Genomic DNA, 14,997 nt, shown 5'->3' with positions numbered 1-14,997 from the left:
GCCACAAAACGACAGAGTGAAGGAGATTTCCCTCTAAAGGTAGCTTGGAAGACCAGCAGGAAAGGTCTATCTCACAGGGGGCTCAGTGGAGTGCAGCCCACAGAGCCCAATTCAGTCCAGCTTTGGCCTAGTGGCAACAGAAGAAACAGGATGAAGCATAACCCGGTCAGCAGCTGTAGTTCCCAGATCCCTCAACCCCCAAATGCCAAAGACAGTGTCAAAGGTCAGTGAGAAAGTTTTTTCACCTGGATAAGAAGGGAGGAGGGTCATTCCCTACCCCTGGCCTCAGGTGGTAGAAGGAATAACAGCAGCAGCGTTCATTTTTGGAGCCCTCAGACTAAAGACCCTGGGGGAATTGAGCCACTGGTCTGAGTCTCAACCCTGAGTGGCGGCCCTGGGGTAAGGAAGGGTACTGGCATCGTGCAGCTGGTGAAGACTCTGAAAAGGGAATTCTACTTGCAGATCCTGAGCAAAAAAGCTTTGGTAGCTCCCAGATCAGAGCCCAGACCAGGTGAAGAATAAATTCCTCTCCCTGTATTGTGCCACCTTGGAGGAACTGAAAACTTACAGGTCTTCAGAGCATATCCATCTCTTGACAAAAGACTCAAAAGTCAAGTAACTGATGGGATAAATGCCACAAAAAAAGAGCAAAAAATAAAACTAGAGAAGGCTGCTTTCTTGGTGAACAGGCATTTTCTTCTATCCTTTCAGATGGCAAAGAACAAAGCATACCATCAATGGAAGACCCAAATGTCAAGGCTTCTACATCCAAAACCTCCTAAATAAATATGCAATGGTCTCAGGCCATGGAAGAGCTCAAAAAGGATTTTGAAAATCAAGTAAGAGAGGTGGAGGAAAAATTGGTAAGAAAAATGAGATTGAAGCAAGAAATTCATGAAAAGCGAGTCAACAGCTTGCTAAAAGAGACCCAAAAAACTGCTAAAGAAATTAACACCTTTAAAAATAGGTTAACTTGATTGGCAAAAGTGGTCCAATAAGCCAAGGAGGAGAAAAATGCTTTAAAAAGCAGAATTAACCAAATGGAAAAGGAGACCCAAAAATTCACTGAAAAAAATAGTTCTTTAAAAATTAAAATGGAGCAGATGAAAGCTAATGACTTTATGAGAAACTAAGAAATTGCAAAACAAAACCATTGGAAGAACAAATGACCTGGTAAATAGATCCAGGAGAGACAATTTTAAAATAATGAGACTACCTGAAAGTCATGAACACAAAAATAGCCTAGACATCATCTTTCATGAAGGTATTAAGGAAAACTGCCCTGATATTCGAGAACCAGAGGGAAAATAAATATTGAAAGAACCCACCGATCACCTCCTGAAAGAGATCCAAAAAGAGAAATTCTTAGGAATATTGCAGCCAAATTTAAGAGTTTCCAGGTCAAGGAGAAAATTTTGCAAGCAGCTAGAAAGAAAGAATTCAAGTACTGAGGAAATATAATCAGGATAACACAAAATCTAGTAGCTTCTACATTAAGGGATCAAAAGATTTGGAATGTGATATTCCAGAAGTCAAAGGAACTAGGATTAAAACCAAGAATTACCTACCCAGCAAAACTGAGTATGACACTTCAGGAGAAAACATGGTCACTCAATGAAATAGAGGACTATCAAGCATTCTTGATGAAAAGACCAGAGCTGGATAGAAAATTTGACATATACATACATACATACATACATACATACATACATACATACATACATACATACACATATATGTATGTATACACACACACAGGGCACAAGAAGAGTTGAATAGGAAAGAATGGTATCTAAAAAAATAAATAAAATTTAGGGTGAGAGAGGAATATATTGTTAGGAGAAAGGGAGAAACTGAATGGGGCAAATTATCTCTCATAAGAGAGACAAGAAAAAAGCTTTTTCAATGGAAGGGAAAAGGGGAGACGTGAGAGGGAATAAGTGAAGCTTACTCATCATATTTGGCTTAAGGAGAAAATAACATGCACACTCAATTTAGTATGAAAATTCATCTTACACTGTGGAAAGTAGGAGAGAAGAGGATAAGTGGAGTGGAGAGATGATAGAAGGGAGGGCAAATGAGAGGAAGAAGTAATAACATGTAATCAATTTAGGGGAAGCATAAGGTCTAAAGAGAGAATAGAATAAATAGGGGGGCACGATACACAGCATAACTATTATGGAAGCCTTTAGCAATATTCCATATATATACCCTATATTGAATTGCTTGCCTTCTCATTGTAAATGGGTGGAGAGGGAGGAAGAGAGGAAAGTTGGGATTTAAAATTTAAGAAATGAATGTTGAGAATTGTTTTTGCATGCAATTGAGAAATAAGAAATACAGGTAATGTGGTATAGAAATATATCATGCCCTACAAGAAAAGAGAGAAGGTGGGGATAAGGGAAGAGAGGTGTGTGACAGAAGGGAGAGTAGATTGGGAAAAGGGTAATCAGAATTCATGATGTTTCAGGGTGGGGGAGGGGCTAGGTGGGAAGAAAATTTGGAACTCAAAGTCTTGTGGAAATGAATGTTGAAAACAAACAAACAAAAAATAACGAATAAAATACAATCCTGAGCTTCATGAGTTATGCTTATTAGGTGTTGACACGTAGACTACAAATTCTGTATTAGAAGACTTTTCTCTGTACTACTAGTGTCTTTCCACTATGATTACATCCAAATTTTTTTGTATATAACTTATTTTGCGCATAAATAAATACATGTTTCTTCATTAGAAGCGGAGCTTCTTGAGGAGAGGACCGTTATTTGCCTATCTTTTCTTTTTACTTCCAGGGCTTAGCAAAATAAAAAGGATGGAGTAAATGCTTACATATATCCATGCATCCATCCATATCCAAAAGTGCTTTGCTTCTTCTGATTACTCGCCTTCCCCACTCTGCCCTCCCTATCACTCCCTCCCCATTTCTCTTATTCCCATCACCTTCTACTTTCCTGGAGGATAAGATAGCTATCTTTACCCAATTGAGTGTGTATGTGTTTTCTTACTTGATCCAATGTTGACAAGAGTAACGTTCTCTTAATCCTTCTCATCTTTTCCCTCTTCTCCTCTGCTGTAATATACAAACATATATATATATATATATATATATATATATATATATATATATACATATATACATATATGTATATATATATACATATATATTAGAATAGCATTTTCAATAGTCTATATATGATGGGAGAAGACATATTTGAAGCTTTGTTCAGGATCTATCATTTATTTATTTTCTCCCAGTTACAAGTAAAAAAAAATTTAATATTTATTTATAAAACTATTAGTTCAAATTCTCACCCTTGTCCCTACCACTACGTTGAGAAGGCTAGCATTTCATAATAGGTTATACATGTGTAGTAATGCAAAACAGATCCATAGTAGTCATATTGTGAAAGAAAACAGACTAGAAAGAAAAAAAAAAGCTCAAGGAAAATAATTTTAAAAAAAATATGCTTGAATCTGTATTTAGATACCATTAGTTCTTTGTCTGGGAATGGATAGCATTTTTCATCATAAGTCCTTCAGAGTTGTCTTGGATCACTGAATTGCTGAGAATAGCTAAATCATTCAGAGCTGATCATCTTACAAGAATGCTGTTACTTTGTACATAGTCATTTGACTTCAGCTCATGCAAGTCTTTCCTGGTTGTTCTGAGAGCATCCTTCTCATCATTTCTTATAGTACAATAATATGCCATCATAATCACATAACACAACTTATGCAGTCATTCGCCAGTTGATGGGCATCTCCTCAATTTCCAATACATTCCCAGCAAAAAAGAAAGGCTACAAATATTTTTGTACATATAAATCCTCCTTTTTCATCCTCTTTTGGTTATAGACCCAGAATATGTCAAAGTGCATGCATGTTTTTCTAGCCTTTTGACAGTTCCAAATTGCTCTATAGAATGGCTGAATCACTTCACAACTCTACCAGCAATGCGTTAGTTTCCCTTTTTCATACATCACTTCCAACATTTGTCATTTACCTTTTCTGTCCTATTACTCAATCTAATATGCATGAGAACCTTAGAATTGTTTTAAGTTACATATCTCCAATAAAGTGAGTGTATTTTTTCATATATCAATAGATATCACCTGAAAACTGATCATATCTATTGATCATTTATCAATGGGGGAATGGCTCTTATTTTATGAATTTTACTCAGTTCTCTATATGTTTGAGAAATGAGGCCTTTATCAGAGAAACTTGCCTCATTTTTTCGCATTTATTATTGCTAACTGTACTTACCTCCATCCTATTCCCCCTACCCTATTTATTCTATTCTCTCTCTTCTTTCCATTTGTCTTTCATCAAAAATGATTTGCTTATTCTGATTGCCCACTTCACCACTCTACCCTCTCTATCACCCCTTCCCTGTTCCTCTTATTTTCATCACCTTCTACTTTCCTGGTGTGTAAGGAAGCTTTCTTTACTCAGTTGATTGTTTATGTTATTTCCTATTTGATCCAGTTTTATAAGAGCAACGTTCACTCAATCCATCTCTTCTCCCCCTCTTCTCCTCTGCTGTAATACCCATTTCTTGCCTCTTTTATATGAGATTATTCATTCCATTCTACCTCTCTTTTCTCTTTTTTTCTATACATTTTTCTCTCACATGTTAATTTTATTTTTTTTAGATATCATCCTTTCATATTTAACCTAAAGTTATATGATCTGTTTATACCCTCATAATGAGAAATGTCTTATGAGTTACAAATATCATCTCCCCAATTAGAAAGGTAAACAATTTAAAATTATTGAGTGCCTTAGGATTCCCTTTCCTGTTTTTATGCTTCTCTTGAGTCTCATATTTGAAAGTCAAATTTTCTATTCAGCTATGCTCTTTTCATCAGGAATTCTTGAAAGTCCTCTCCCTCATTAAATATGCATTTTTCCCCTAAGGATAATACTCAGTTTTCCTGGGTAGGTAACTCTTGGTTTTGATCCTAGCTCTTTTGGTCTTCAGAATATAATATTCCAAGCCCTCTGATACTTTAAGGTAGAAGCTGATAAATTTTGTTTTATCCTGACTGTGGTTTCACAATACTTGATATGTTTCTTTCTGGTTGTTTGCAATATTTTCTCCAGACCTGGAAATTCAGCTAAATTCGGCAGTTTTCATTTTTGTGATCTCTTTCAGTGGATTCTCTCAATTTCTATTTTGCCCTCTGGTTGTAGAATGTTAGAGCTGCTTTCCTTGATAATTTCTTGAACAATCATGTCCAGGCACTGTTTTGGATTATGGTTTTCAAGAACTCCAATAATTTTTAAATTTTCTCTGCTGGATCTGTTTTCTATGTAAATTGTTTTTTCAATGAGATATTTGACATTGTCTTCCTTTTTTGCTTTTTTTTTCATTATTTTAGCTTTATTGTTGTTGCTTCTACTTCCTCTATTCTGATTTTTAAGGAATTTTTTTTTTCAGTGAGCCTGGACATCCTCTTCCTTTTGGCCTATTTTGAGTTTTAAGATATGATTTTCTTCATTGACTTTCTGTACATCTTTTAACATTGGGCCTAGTCTGTTTTTTTTTTTTTTTCAGAGTCGAACAAGGGTTGAGCTTTATTACAGGGTCTAGTTACAAGTGCAGGGGTATCTTCCTTAGGAGGAAGAGGGGGAGATTTCCTAAGGAGGCTAAGCTTAAGGGATTGGAAGTAGAAGTACAAGCGGGGAGAGAGGGGGAGGGGAGAGAGGAAAGAAGAGGAGCAGAGCCTACTGTCCTCTTGGCTCCACACGTGCTAAGAGAGAGCTTTCAGGCTTCCTCAATCCTACTTAACCTTCAGCCGCACAGTTTGCATCTCAATACCGTGCTGTTAGGTAACTAGGTGTGCTCCAATCTGGGACAATCTCGAGGGCAGGGAGACTCCACCCATCACGTATCTCCCGGGGAGAGGCGGAAATACCAGAGCTAGCAGAGCTAGCTCAGTCTGACCTTCTCGAACCCCCGCTGTTCATGGAGGGCCTCGTAAGACTCTAAGATTTAGAAGTCCCACTTTTACCCGCCCGAGACCGTCCACACGGAATTGAGCTTCCAATCCCAACATATCCCCTTCTTTGTTATGCGCGGAGCGCACCTGGCTCTAGAGCAAACAGTGGCTGGAGGCTGAGTGGATTAGGAAGGCCTTTAGCATATTAGTACCCTACAACAAGACTTCATTCACACAGAAATCTGCAGCTAGCACAGCTGACAAAGGGAGGCATCAAATAAAACAAAGATGAAACTAAATGGCTGAGTTACAACAGGGGAAGTGCAATCAACTAATCCCAAAGTATATTTTAAGAGGAGCAGCTGGTGTAGGCGCCTTACATCACCACTCCCTCAGTCATGCAAATGGATCTCAACGGCCAAGCTTGAATGGCCACGCCTGTGGTATTCAGGTGAAAAGTTGGTCACCCCTTCCCCCCCCAATGTCCTGGGTTTGTGATATCAAAGTCCTCCTTCAGCCACTGAAAAAGATGCCTAGATGGAATGGGCAGCAATGTTGGGATGAGTGCTGCTTCCTCTCTGGGCAGCAGGGTTAAAGCTATTAGCAGCAGACTCAGGTGGTGCATGATCCTTCTCTGGGGTCTCCGGGCTCTCCAACATCGGTTCCCACTTACAGATCCTTCTAATGGGAATCCACGCATTCCCTTTTCCTGTGGAGACACAAACATACCCTCGACCCCATATTAGTATCTTAAAATGTCTCATAGCTGGAGTAGTATGTGAGCCTTTTGAGACAGCTGTATCAAGCTCTGATTGTATTAAGCCTCTTAATCTTGGCTCTGATTGTATTAGGCCTCTTAATCTTCCGCTTCTTTGTTTAGCGAGGTTCGCCTTTAAGGTAAAATTGATAAGAATTCATAGTGGCTGTTTGTTTTGGTATAGCTGCTGCCAGGTGCTCACAAATGCTTGATTAACATCAGTAAGGAACCTGAATTTTACGGATTTTTTCTGTATAACAAACACAGGAGCATTCCAGGGTGACTTTGATGGTTCTATATTTCCTTTTTCTAATTGCTCCTTAACCAATAGTTGTAGTGCCTGGAGTTTTTCTGGAGTCAGGGGCCATTGCTCCACCCAAATTGGGGTGTCTGACTTCCAATTCAAGGGTGGGGATTCCAGAGCAACAGCAATGGCCCTTACTAAAAATTTGATAACCTCATCCCAAGGCGGCTAATAGCCATTCCGGCAATCAAGACATAATAGGCGGACAAGTACTGTAATTGATTTCCTGTAGCCTCAAACTGCCCTGTTCCTGTAAATTGCTGATAAGCCTGGGGGGCCTGAGCCCCTAACCCACCGGTAGTGCTCTTTACCCTCTGAGAAAATTCTGATACCCAAATCACATTCTGCCCGGGGGTAAGGCAGGCTCTAGCTAAGCTCTTCCAGTCATTAGGAGTCAGAACGAACTGACCACTGAGAGTCTCAAGCATGGCTATGACAAAGGGTGAATTAGGGCCATGCTTGGTACAAGCCTCTTTAAGAGTCGCCACTCTCTTCCACTCTATGGGTATGTGGCTCCTTCGAACGCCACCGGGGACACTGGGGTCCGCTATTTTTAGCACAGGAAATGTCCCTACATCTTCTCCATTCTCTATAGCCTTTCTTATTCCTTTTTCCAAACTGGACTGTGGCCCTGAACTGTCTGACCAATGGAGCAGGTTATAAGGAGGCGCGGAGGGAAGGCACGGCATATTCTCCCCTGCCTCGCCTTTTCCATCTGCTAGATGGAGCTCCGAGTCTATTTTTTCTTTACACTCCTTAACTTTCTGCTTAACTTTCTGCTTGCCTGGGTCCTCCCCTCCCCTCTCTCCGCTTCCACTCCTATTCCAATCCCACCCTGGCCTCTCCGGCCCTTCCTGCAGGCTTTTAATTACACCGAATATCAGGAAATCTAAATCCTCCAGCTCCCCAGGGTATTGTTGCTCATGAGCAGTCATTTGCTCTCCGACCACTCCCCATTTTTCTCTTGATATTCCTGCCTGCTTGAGCCAAGGAGAAACTTTCCAAATCCTTTTACAAAATTCTCGGAGGTCATCTAACTCTATTGTGACCCCCGCCTTCCTGCATTCCCTGTGAAGTTTCTCAGCCCAGACCTCCTGTTCCTCTGGCTTTATTACTGGCAATAGATTCCCCATCTCTGCCCTTTTCCCATGGGTGTGGGAAGCTTCTCTCACTCTTTCTCTCCTTCCAAATCTAGGATTCGGGACTCGCTTCTTTCACAGCCCCTTCCGGGTGTACCCCAAAAGCACCCAGGATTATCTGCGCTCCCAATCCCTGTTGGGGCGCCAACTGCCAGGCCTAGAGGCCTGTATTGGGCTACCCGAGTCTTTCTTACCTCACCTCCGAGGTCTTCGGTTGGCCAAAACCGGATGCACATATGAGAGAAAGGACGTTCCAGAGTCGAACAAGGGTTGAGCTTTATTACAGGGTCTAGTTACAAGTGCAGGGGGGTCTTCCTTAGGAGGAAGAGGGGGAGATTTCCTAAGGAGGCTAAGCTTAAGGGATTGGAAGTAGAAGTACAAGCAGGGAGAGAGGGGAGGGGAGAGAGGAAAGAAGAGGAGCGGAGCCTACTGTCCTCTTGGCTCCACACGTGCTAAGAGACCCTAGTCTGTTTTTTTAAGATGTTACTTTCTTCAGTACTTTTTTATATGTCTCCTTTATCAAGCTGTTGACTTACTTTTTCATGATTTTTTTTTTGTCAGTCTCATTTCTTTTCCCAATTTTTCCTCTATCTTTTTTACTTGATTTTCAAAATCCTTTTTGAGCTCTTCCCTTACCTGACACCATTTCATATTTTTCTTGGAGGCTTTGATGTGTAATCCCATAGTGCAATATGACAATTTACATTGAACAGGGTAGATATAAAGTATGTTCATTCTATTGAATATTTAATAGCTGATTAAAAATATGTAATCCATATCTGTCACTCATTTTTTGATTACTCAGAATATGAACTTTCTTGAAATAAATGGGAAGTTCAGTTATACTGTTATACTTTTTTTTTCATTTTGGAATAGAAAATTTTAAAGTAGTAACAGGAAGTAAGAATCAACATTTAACTAGTGAAATCACAGATTTTATTCCTTTTAAGGGGATAAAGTTGGAAATAGTGTTTGGGTATTATTCTTTTAATTGTCAGAAGCTAGGAAGAACAATTTAAGGCTGATTATTGATTGACTTTCATCCATTATGACCTTGAGGATATGTGTATACTATGTATATGTGTATGCTGAAGCCCATTCTTTAAACCTGTAGAAGTAGAAAGTAGAAAAATTCAAGTACTTAAAGGCTCCAAGACAGGGGAGAGCTGGTTACTTTTGATCTTTTCATCTATTGTTACTATGCTTATATATATATGTATGTATAAATATATATACATATATATAAAATATGTATTTATAGTATATATATACACATACATGCTATACATATATATATTCAAACACATGAATGAAACCTTTTTATATTAAAGTCACAAGTAACAGAAGTGTGCTTATAGAAATCCAAACTATAATTGATTAAGTAAGGCAAGGATAATTAATATTTAGCCTTTAAAATGTATTTATATTTCAATGTCCTTTGTTTCTTTTTAATCTTACATATTTCATTATATGCATTTAAAATATTATTCTGATAAAAAGTTTCTAAGCTTCAGTAGGCAGCCAATAGAACCCTTGATATCCAGATTAACGTTAACTCTACCTGCACAAAAAGGAACAGTAGATAAATCCTTTGAAGTTGTTTAATGATTTTACTTCAAATATTCACACATGCATCTTGCTTCTCATCTATCCCCATCTCATTTATTGCTATTTCAATGCTACTGCCAATGTCATACTATACCTTCAGTCTAGAGTTCTTCTGATACCACACAACAGTGAGGATGTTGTTGAAAGACATACCAACAAGCCTTGACAATCCCTTCCAAACTGGAGAGACTTTAGGTATCACCACAGCAACAGACTGAGAACCAGTCTATCCTAGTGACTAGATGTTTTTACCCAAAGTGTTGTTCACCAGGTTAGCATGGATTTGGCCAGATATCATCCACCAAAGCAGCGAAGGACTTACGAAGGAAGTTCCCACATTGATGTAAGCACAATTCCTTGAGAGTATTCAATTCAGTCCAAATGTACAAAAGAAGATTTTTTTTGCCATTTGTGCCTCTCAATAACTTATGCTTCATATATTGCAGTGCTTTACCTTTTTTACGATATGCGTTTGAGTTGCAATTTGGTGTCACTTAAAATCGCAGTTGAAAGCACTTTCTTTCATAGGCATAATAAAGATAAAATACCATAAGATAGGTTATCAAGGCAGTGAAGGGATTAAATGAGGTTGTAGAGATAGCTTTTGGGTTTGGCTTTATGTGTGTGGAAGACAAAAAGACTTATGGGGAAATGAAACGAACAGTTTGCATTGCTTGAAAAATTGTCCTCGATCTATTTTCTTTTGGTCTGGTGAAGCTCATGAATATATCTTCCTTGGAGTACAAGGTGAACACTAAAAAAGTATGATACTTGTATTACTGATTTCAATATAAAAGAAGCTGCACTTCTTTCCCCATGTATCTAACCCCCTTCAGGAACCAAACTACTGCAATTACTGTGTACTAGTGAGTGATTTTTCTTCCATTAATAAGAGAATAGAAGAAATTATCATTAAGTTACTATAATCTACATGTTGCTGTTTTTTGTAGTCTATCATTTAAATGCACTGAAATATGAATGGCTGGAAGATTAAAATAATTCTATTTGAATTTGAGTTATCATAGTCATTGGGGAAAATAATAGGAGATATATAAACCATCCCAAACATCTGAGCACAGATTTAAGCTATTAAAATTTAAGTTATTAAAGCTTAAAAATTACACTTAGACTTTAAGACATCTTGTGCATAACATGTACCACAGACAGGAATCAGGTGGCATCTGCTATTGTTTTAATAACGAAGAAGATTCATGCACCACTAGATTTCTCCTAATAAAAGTGAGCAAAGAATAGGATACATTATTTAAATGATTGTGTCAGGCCTACATGACAGAGTTTAAAAATTATTTAACTAGTTCATTGTTTTATCAAATAACAGTTAGACTAATTTTTAAAGCTACTTTTGGTTTATCTCCCAAGATATGATAAAATATAATAATGATCATAGTAGCTAACATTTGAAAAGCACTTTAATATTTACAAAACACTTTGCATATGTTATCTCATTTGATTCTTGTAAAAATCTTACAAAAAAGTTGCTGTTGTCATCACTGTCATATGAGGAAACTGATACAGAAAAGAGGTTGTCAATTTCCAAGGTCACACAGATAAGAAAATTTGTGACAGGATATAGATCAAGGTCTTCTAGATTCTAATCCCAGTACTTTAATGACTGAGACAGTGAGTTGCTTCTGCAAATTATGACTCTTATTCATTCTTCCCCCTCCTCCATACTTCCAATCAGATTGATAGATACAGTCTGAGTGTTTAGAAATAGGTTATTATTAGAAAATGGGGGGGGCAAGATGATGGAGCAAAAAGATACACATATGCTAGCTCTGAACCCACAGCCCATATAATACCTGTAAAGAGGAACTCCCAACAAATTCTGGAGCAGCAGAAGCCACAGAACAACAGAGTGGAGGAGATTTCTGTTCCAGAGAGACCTGAAAAACTTACCTAAAAGGACCATTGCACACCAGACCAGGAGCAGAGCCCAGACTTGCCTTGGCTACGAGGCATCTACAGGAGCAGATCCAAGCAAGCTTCAGGGACAGAATCTCCAGCAGCCGAGCAGGTCCCTTCACCCACTGGTGGCAAAGGTCAGTGAGAGGGTCTTTTCAGCTCTCCAAGAGGGGAGCAGGGTGTCTCCATAACTCAAGCCCCCTTGGGAGGCAGCAGTGGAGGCAGCCACAGACAAGCGCTCCCAAAGCAGGCAGGAACTCTGGTCCATTGTGGAAAGTCTCCACATATACCCCCTGAGGGAAGTAAGCCCCCAATGGCGGCCCTGGCCCCACCTAAGCACCTGAACTTAATCTCAACTGAATAGCAGCCCTGCCCCCTCCCAAAGCCTTGAGGCTGGAAAGCAACATTTGAATCTCAGACCCCAAGCACTAGCTGGGCGGATCTGGAGGCATGGTGGGTGTGGAGAGGACACTCAGAACTCAAGGAAAATGACCAGAAAAGGGGAAAAAAAATGAAACCATAGAAGGTTACTTTCTTGGTGAGCAGATATGTCCTCCCTTCCTTTTGGATGAGGAAAAACAAAGCTTACCATTAGAGAAAGACCAAGAAATCAAGGTTTCTATATCCCAGACATCCAAAATAAATATTCAATGGCCTCAGGCCATGGGAGAGCTCAAAAAGGATTTTGAAAATCAAATTAGAGAGGTGGAGGAAAAACTGGGAAGAGAAATGAGAGAGATGCAAGGAAAGCATGAAAAGCAGGTCAACACCTTGCTAAGGGATACCCAAAAAAATGCGGAAGAAAATAACACCTTGAAAAATAGCCTAACTCAATTGGCAAAAGAGGTTCAAAAAGCCAATGAGGAGAAGAATGCTTTCAAAAGCAGAATTAGCCAAATGGAAAAAGAGGTTCAAAAGCTGACTGAAGAAAATAGTTCTTTTAAAATTACAATGGAACAGATGGAGGCTAATGACTTTGTGAGATACCAAGACATCACAAAACAAAAACAAAAGAATAAAAAAATGGAAGATCATGTGAAATATCTCATGGGAAAAACAACTGACCTGGAAAATAGATCCAGGAGAGACAATTTAAAAATTATGGGACTACCTGAAAGCCATGATCAAAAAAAGAGTCTAGATATCATTTTTCATGAAATTATGAAGGAAAACTGCCCTCATATTCTAGAATCAGAGGGAAAAATAAGTACTCAAGGAATCCACAGATCACCACCTGAAAGAGATCCAAAAAGAGAAACTCCTAGGAACATTGTGGCCAAATTCCAGAGTTTCCTGGTCAAGGAGAAAATACTGCAAGCAGCTAGAAAAGAAGCAGTTCAAGTATTGTGGAAATACAATCAGGATAACACAAGATCTAGCAGCTTCTACATTAAGGGATTAAAGGGCGTGGAATAGGATATTCCAGAAGTCAAAGGAACTAGGACTAAAACCAAGAATCACCTACCCAGAAAAACTGAGTATAATCCTTCAGTGGACATTGAAATAGAGGACTTTCAAGCATTCTTGATGAAAAGACCAGAGCTGAAAAGAAAATTTGACTTTCAAACACAAGAATGAAGGAAACATAAAAAGGTAAACAGCAAAGAGAAGTCATAAGGGACTTTACTAAAGTTGAACTGTTTACAATCCTACATGGAAAGACGATATTTGTAACTCTTGAAACTTTTCAGTATCTGGATAGTTGGTGGGATTACACACATACACACACACAGACACACACACACACACACACACACACACACATGCACACTCACAAAGAGACAGAGAGCACAGAGTGAATGGAATAGGAGGGGATCATATCTTAATAAAATGAAATTAAGTAGTGAGAGAGAAATATATTGGGAGGAGAAAGGGAGAAATGTCATGGGGCAAATTATCTCTCATAAAAGAGGCAAGCAAAAAACTTTTTAGTGGAGGGAAAAAGAGGGGAGGTGAGAGAAAAATATGAAATTTACTCTAATCACATTCCACTAAAGGAAGGAATAAAATGAACACTCATTTTGCTATGAAAACCTATCTTACAATACAGGAAAGTGGGGGAGATGGAGATAAGCAGCGTGGGGGGGATGATGGAAGGGAGGGCAGTGGGAGGAGGGAGCAATTTGAAGTCAACACTTGGGGAGGGACAGGATCCAAAGAGAGAACAGAAGCAATGAGGGGCAGGATAGGATGGAGGGAAATACAGTTAATCCTACACAACACAACTATTATGGAAGTCATTTGCAAAACTACACAGATATGGCTTATATTGAATTGCTTGCCTTCCAAAGGGAATGGGTGGGTAGGGAGGGATGAAGAGAAGTTGAAACTCAAAGTTTTAGGAACCACTGTCGAGTTCTGTTCTTGCTAGTAGGAAAAAAGAAATACAGGTAAAGGGGTATAGCAAGTTATCTGGCCCTACAGTTCAAAAGCGAAGATGGGGGCAAGGGAAGGGAGGGATGATAGAAGAGAGGGCAGATTGGTGATAGGGGCAATTAGAATGCTCAGTGTTTTGGGATGGGGGAGGGGACAAATGGAGAGAAAATTTGGAGCTCAAAATTTTGTGATAATGAATGTTAAAAGTTAAATAAATTAATTTAAAAAAAGAAAAAAAAGAAAATGTGTAGTGATTTAAAAATAGTGTCCTACCTTAAGTTTTATTTTAAAAATAAATATACAACATAAACTGCTAAAAAAAAATGCTCAATGTTAGAAATCTTAGTGAATTCAAAAGAGACTTTCTGGGACTACTTAAATAAAAGTAGAATGAAGAGAACCCCATGTAGGACAAAAGTCAATCATGGCTATAAACAGGCATTCTTGATATAAGGGAAGGTAGGAGGTAACATGGAAACACAGCACCCCTAACGAAAGAGCACCCCATAATCTTGAATATCCAAAGTTATTCTTTATATATAACAGAAGACTGTTGGGCAAGCAACCACCATGCTGGGGAATATTAGGGGATTTAGTTTGAAGAAGATAGAGGGGAGGCCCAAAGACTGGTCTCACTCCAGTTATGATAGTACCTATGTGGTACTAATTTCTTTATACAGCACTTTATACCTTATAGGGTACTTGCCTCATAACAGTCTTGTAAAATCACCAGTGAAAGTATGACTACCCCTGTTTTATTGATGAGGCAACTGAGCCTTAAAGAGATTAGATGATTTACTCAAGGCCTCATTTAGCTAGTAACAGGTGGAAACAGGATTTGGATCTGTCTCCTAATATCATATGCCTTCCACTGTGGCTCACTCCTTCAGTGATAAAGATACATGCAGACACCCAACTTACTCACTACAATACTCTGCATC

General features: G+C 38.8%; 1 pseudogene; it reads left to right on the top strand.

Annotated features, from left to right (window-relative positions):
• The first annotated feature begins 10,031 nt into the window (after positions 1–10,031).
• The window catches only part of LOC140512171 (zinc finger protein 330 pseudogene), a 68,053-nt pseudogene continuing 63,087 nt past the window's right edge, over positions 10,032–14,997 (top strand).

Source organism: Notamacropus eugenii, chromosome 6, assembly GCF_028372415.1.
Source record: "Notamacropus eugenii isolate mMacEug1 chromosome 6, mMacEug1.pri_v2, whole genome shotgun sequence".
NCBI lineage: Eukaryota > Metazoa > Chordata > Mammalia > Diprotodontia > Macropodidae > Notamacropus > Notamacropus eugenii.
This window is presented reverse-complemented; position numbering and strand designations above follow the sequence as displayed.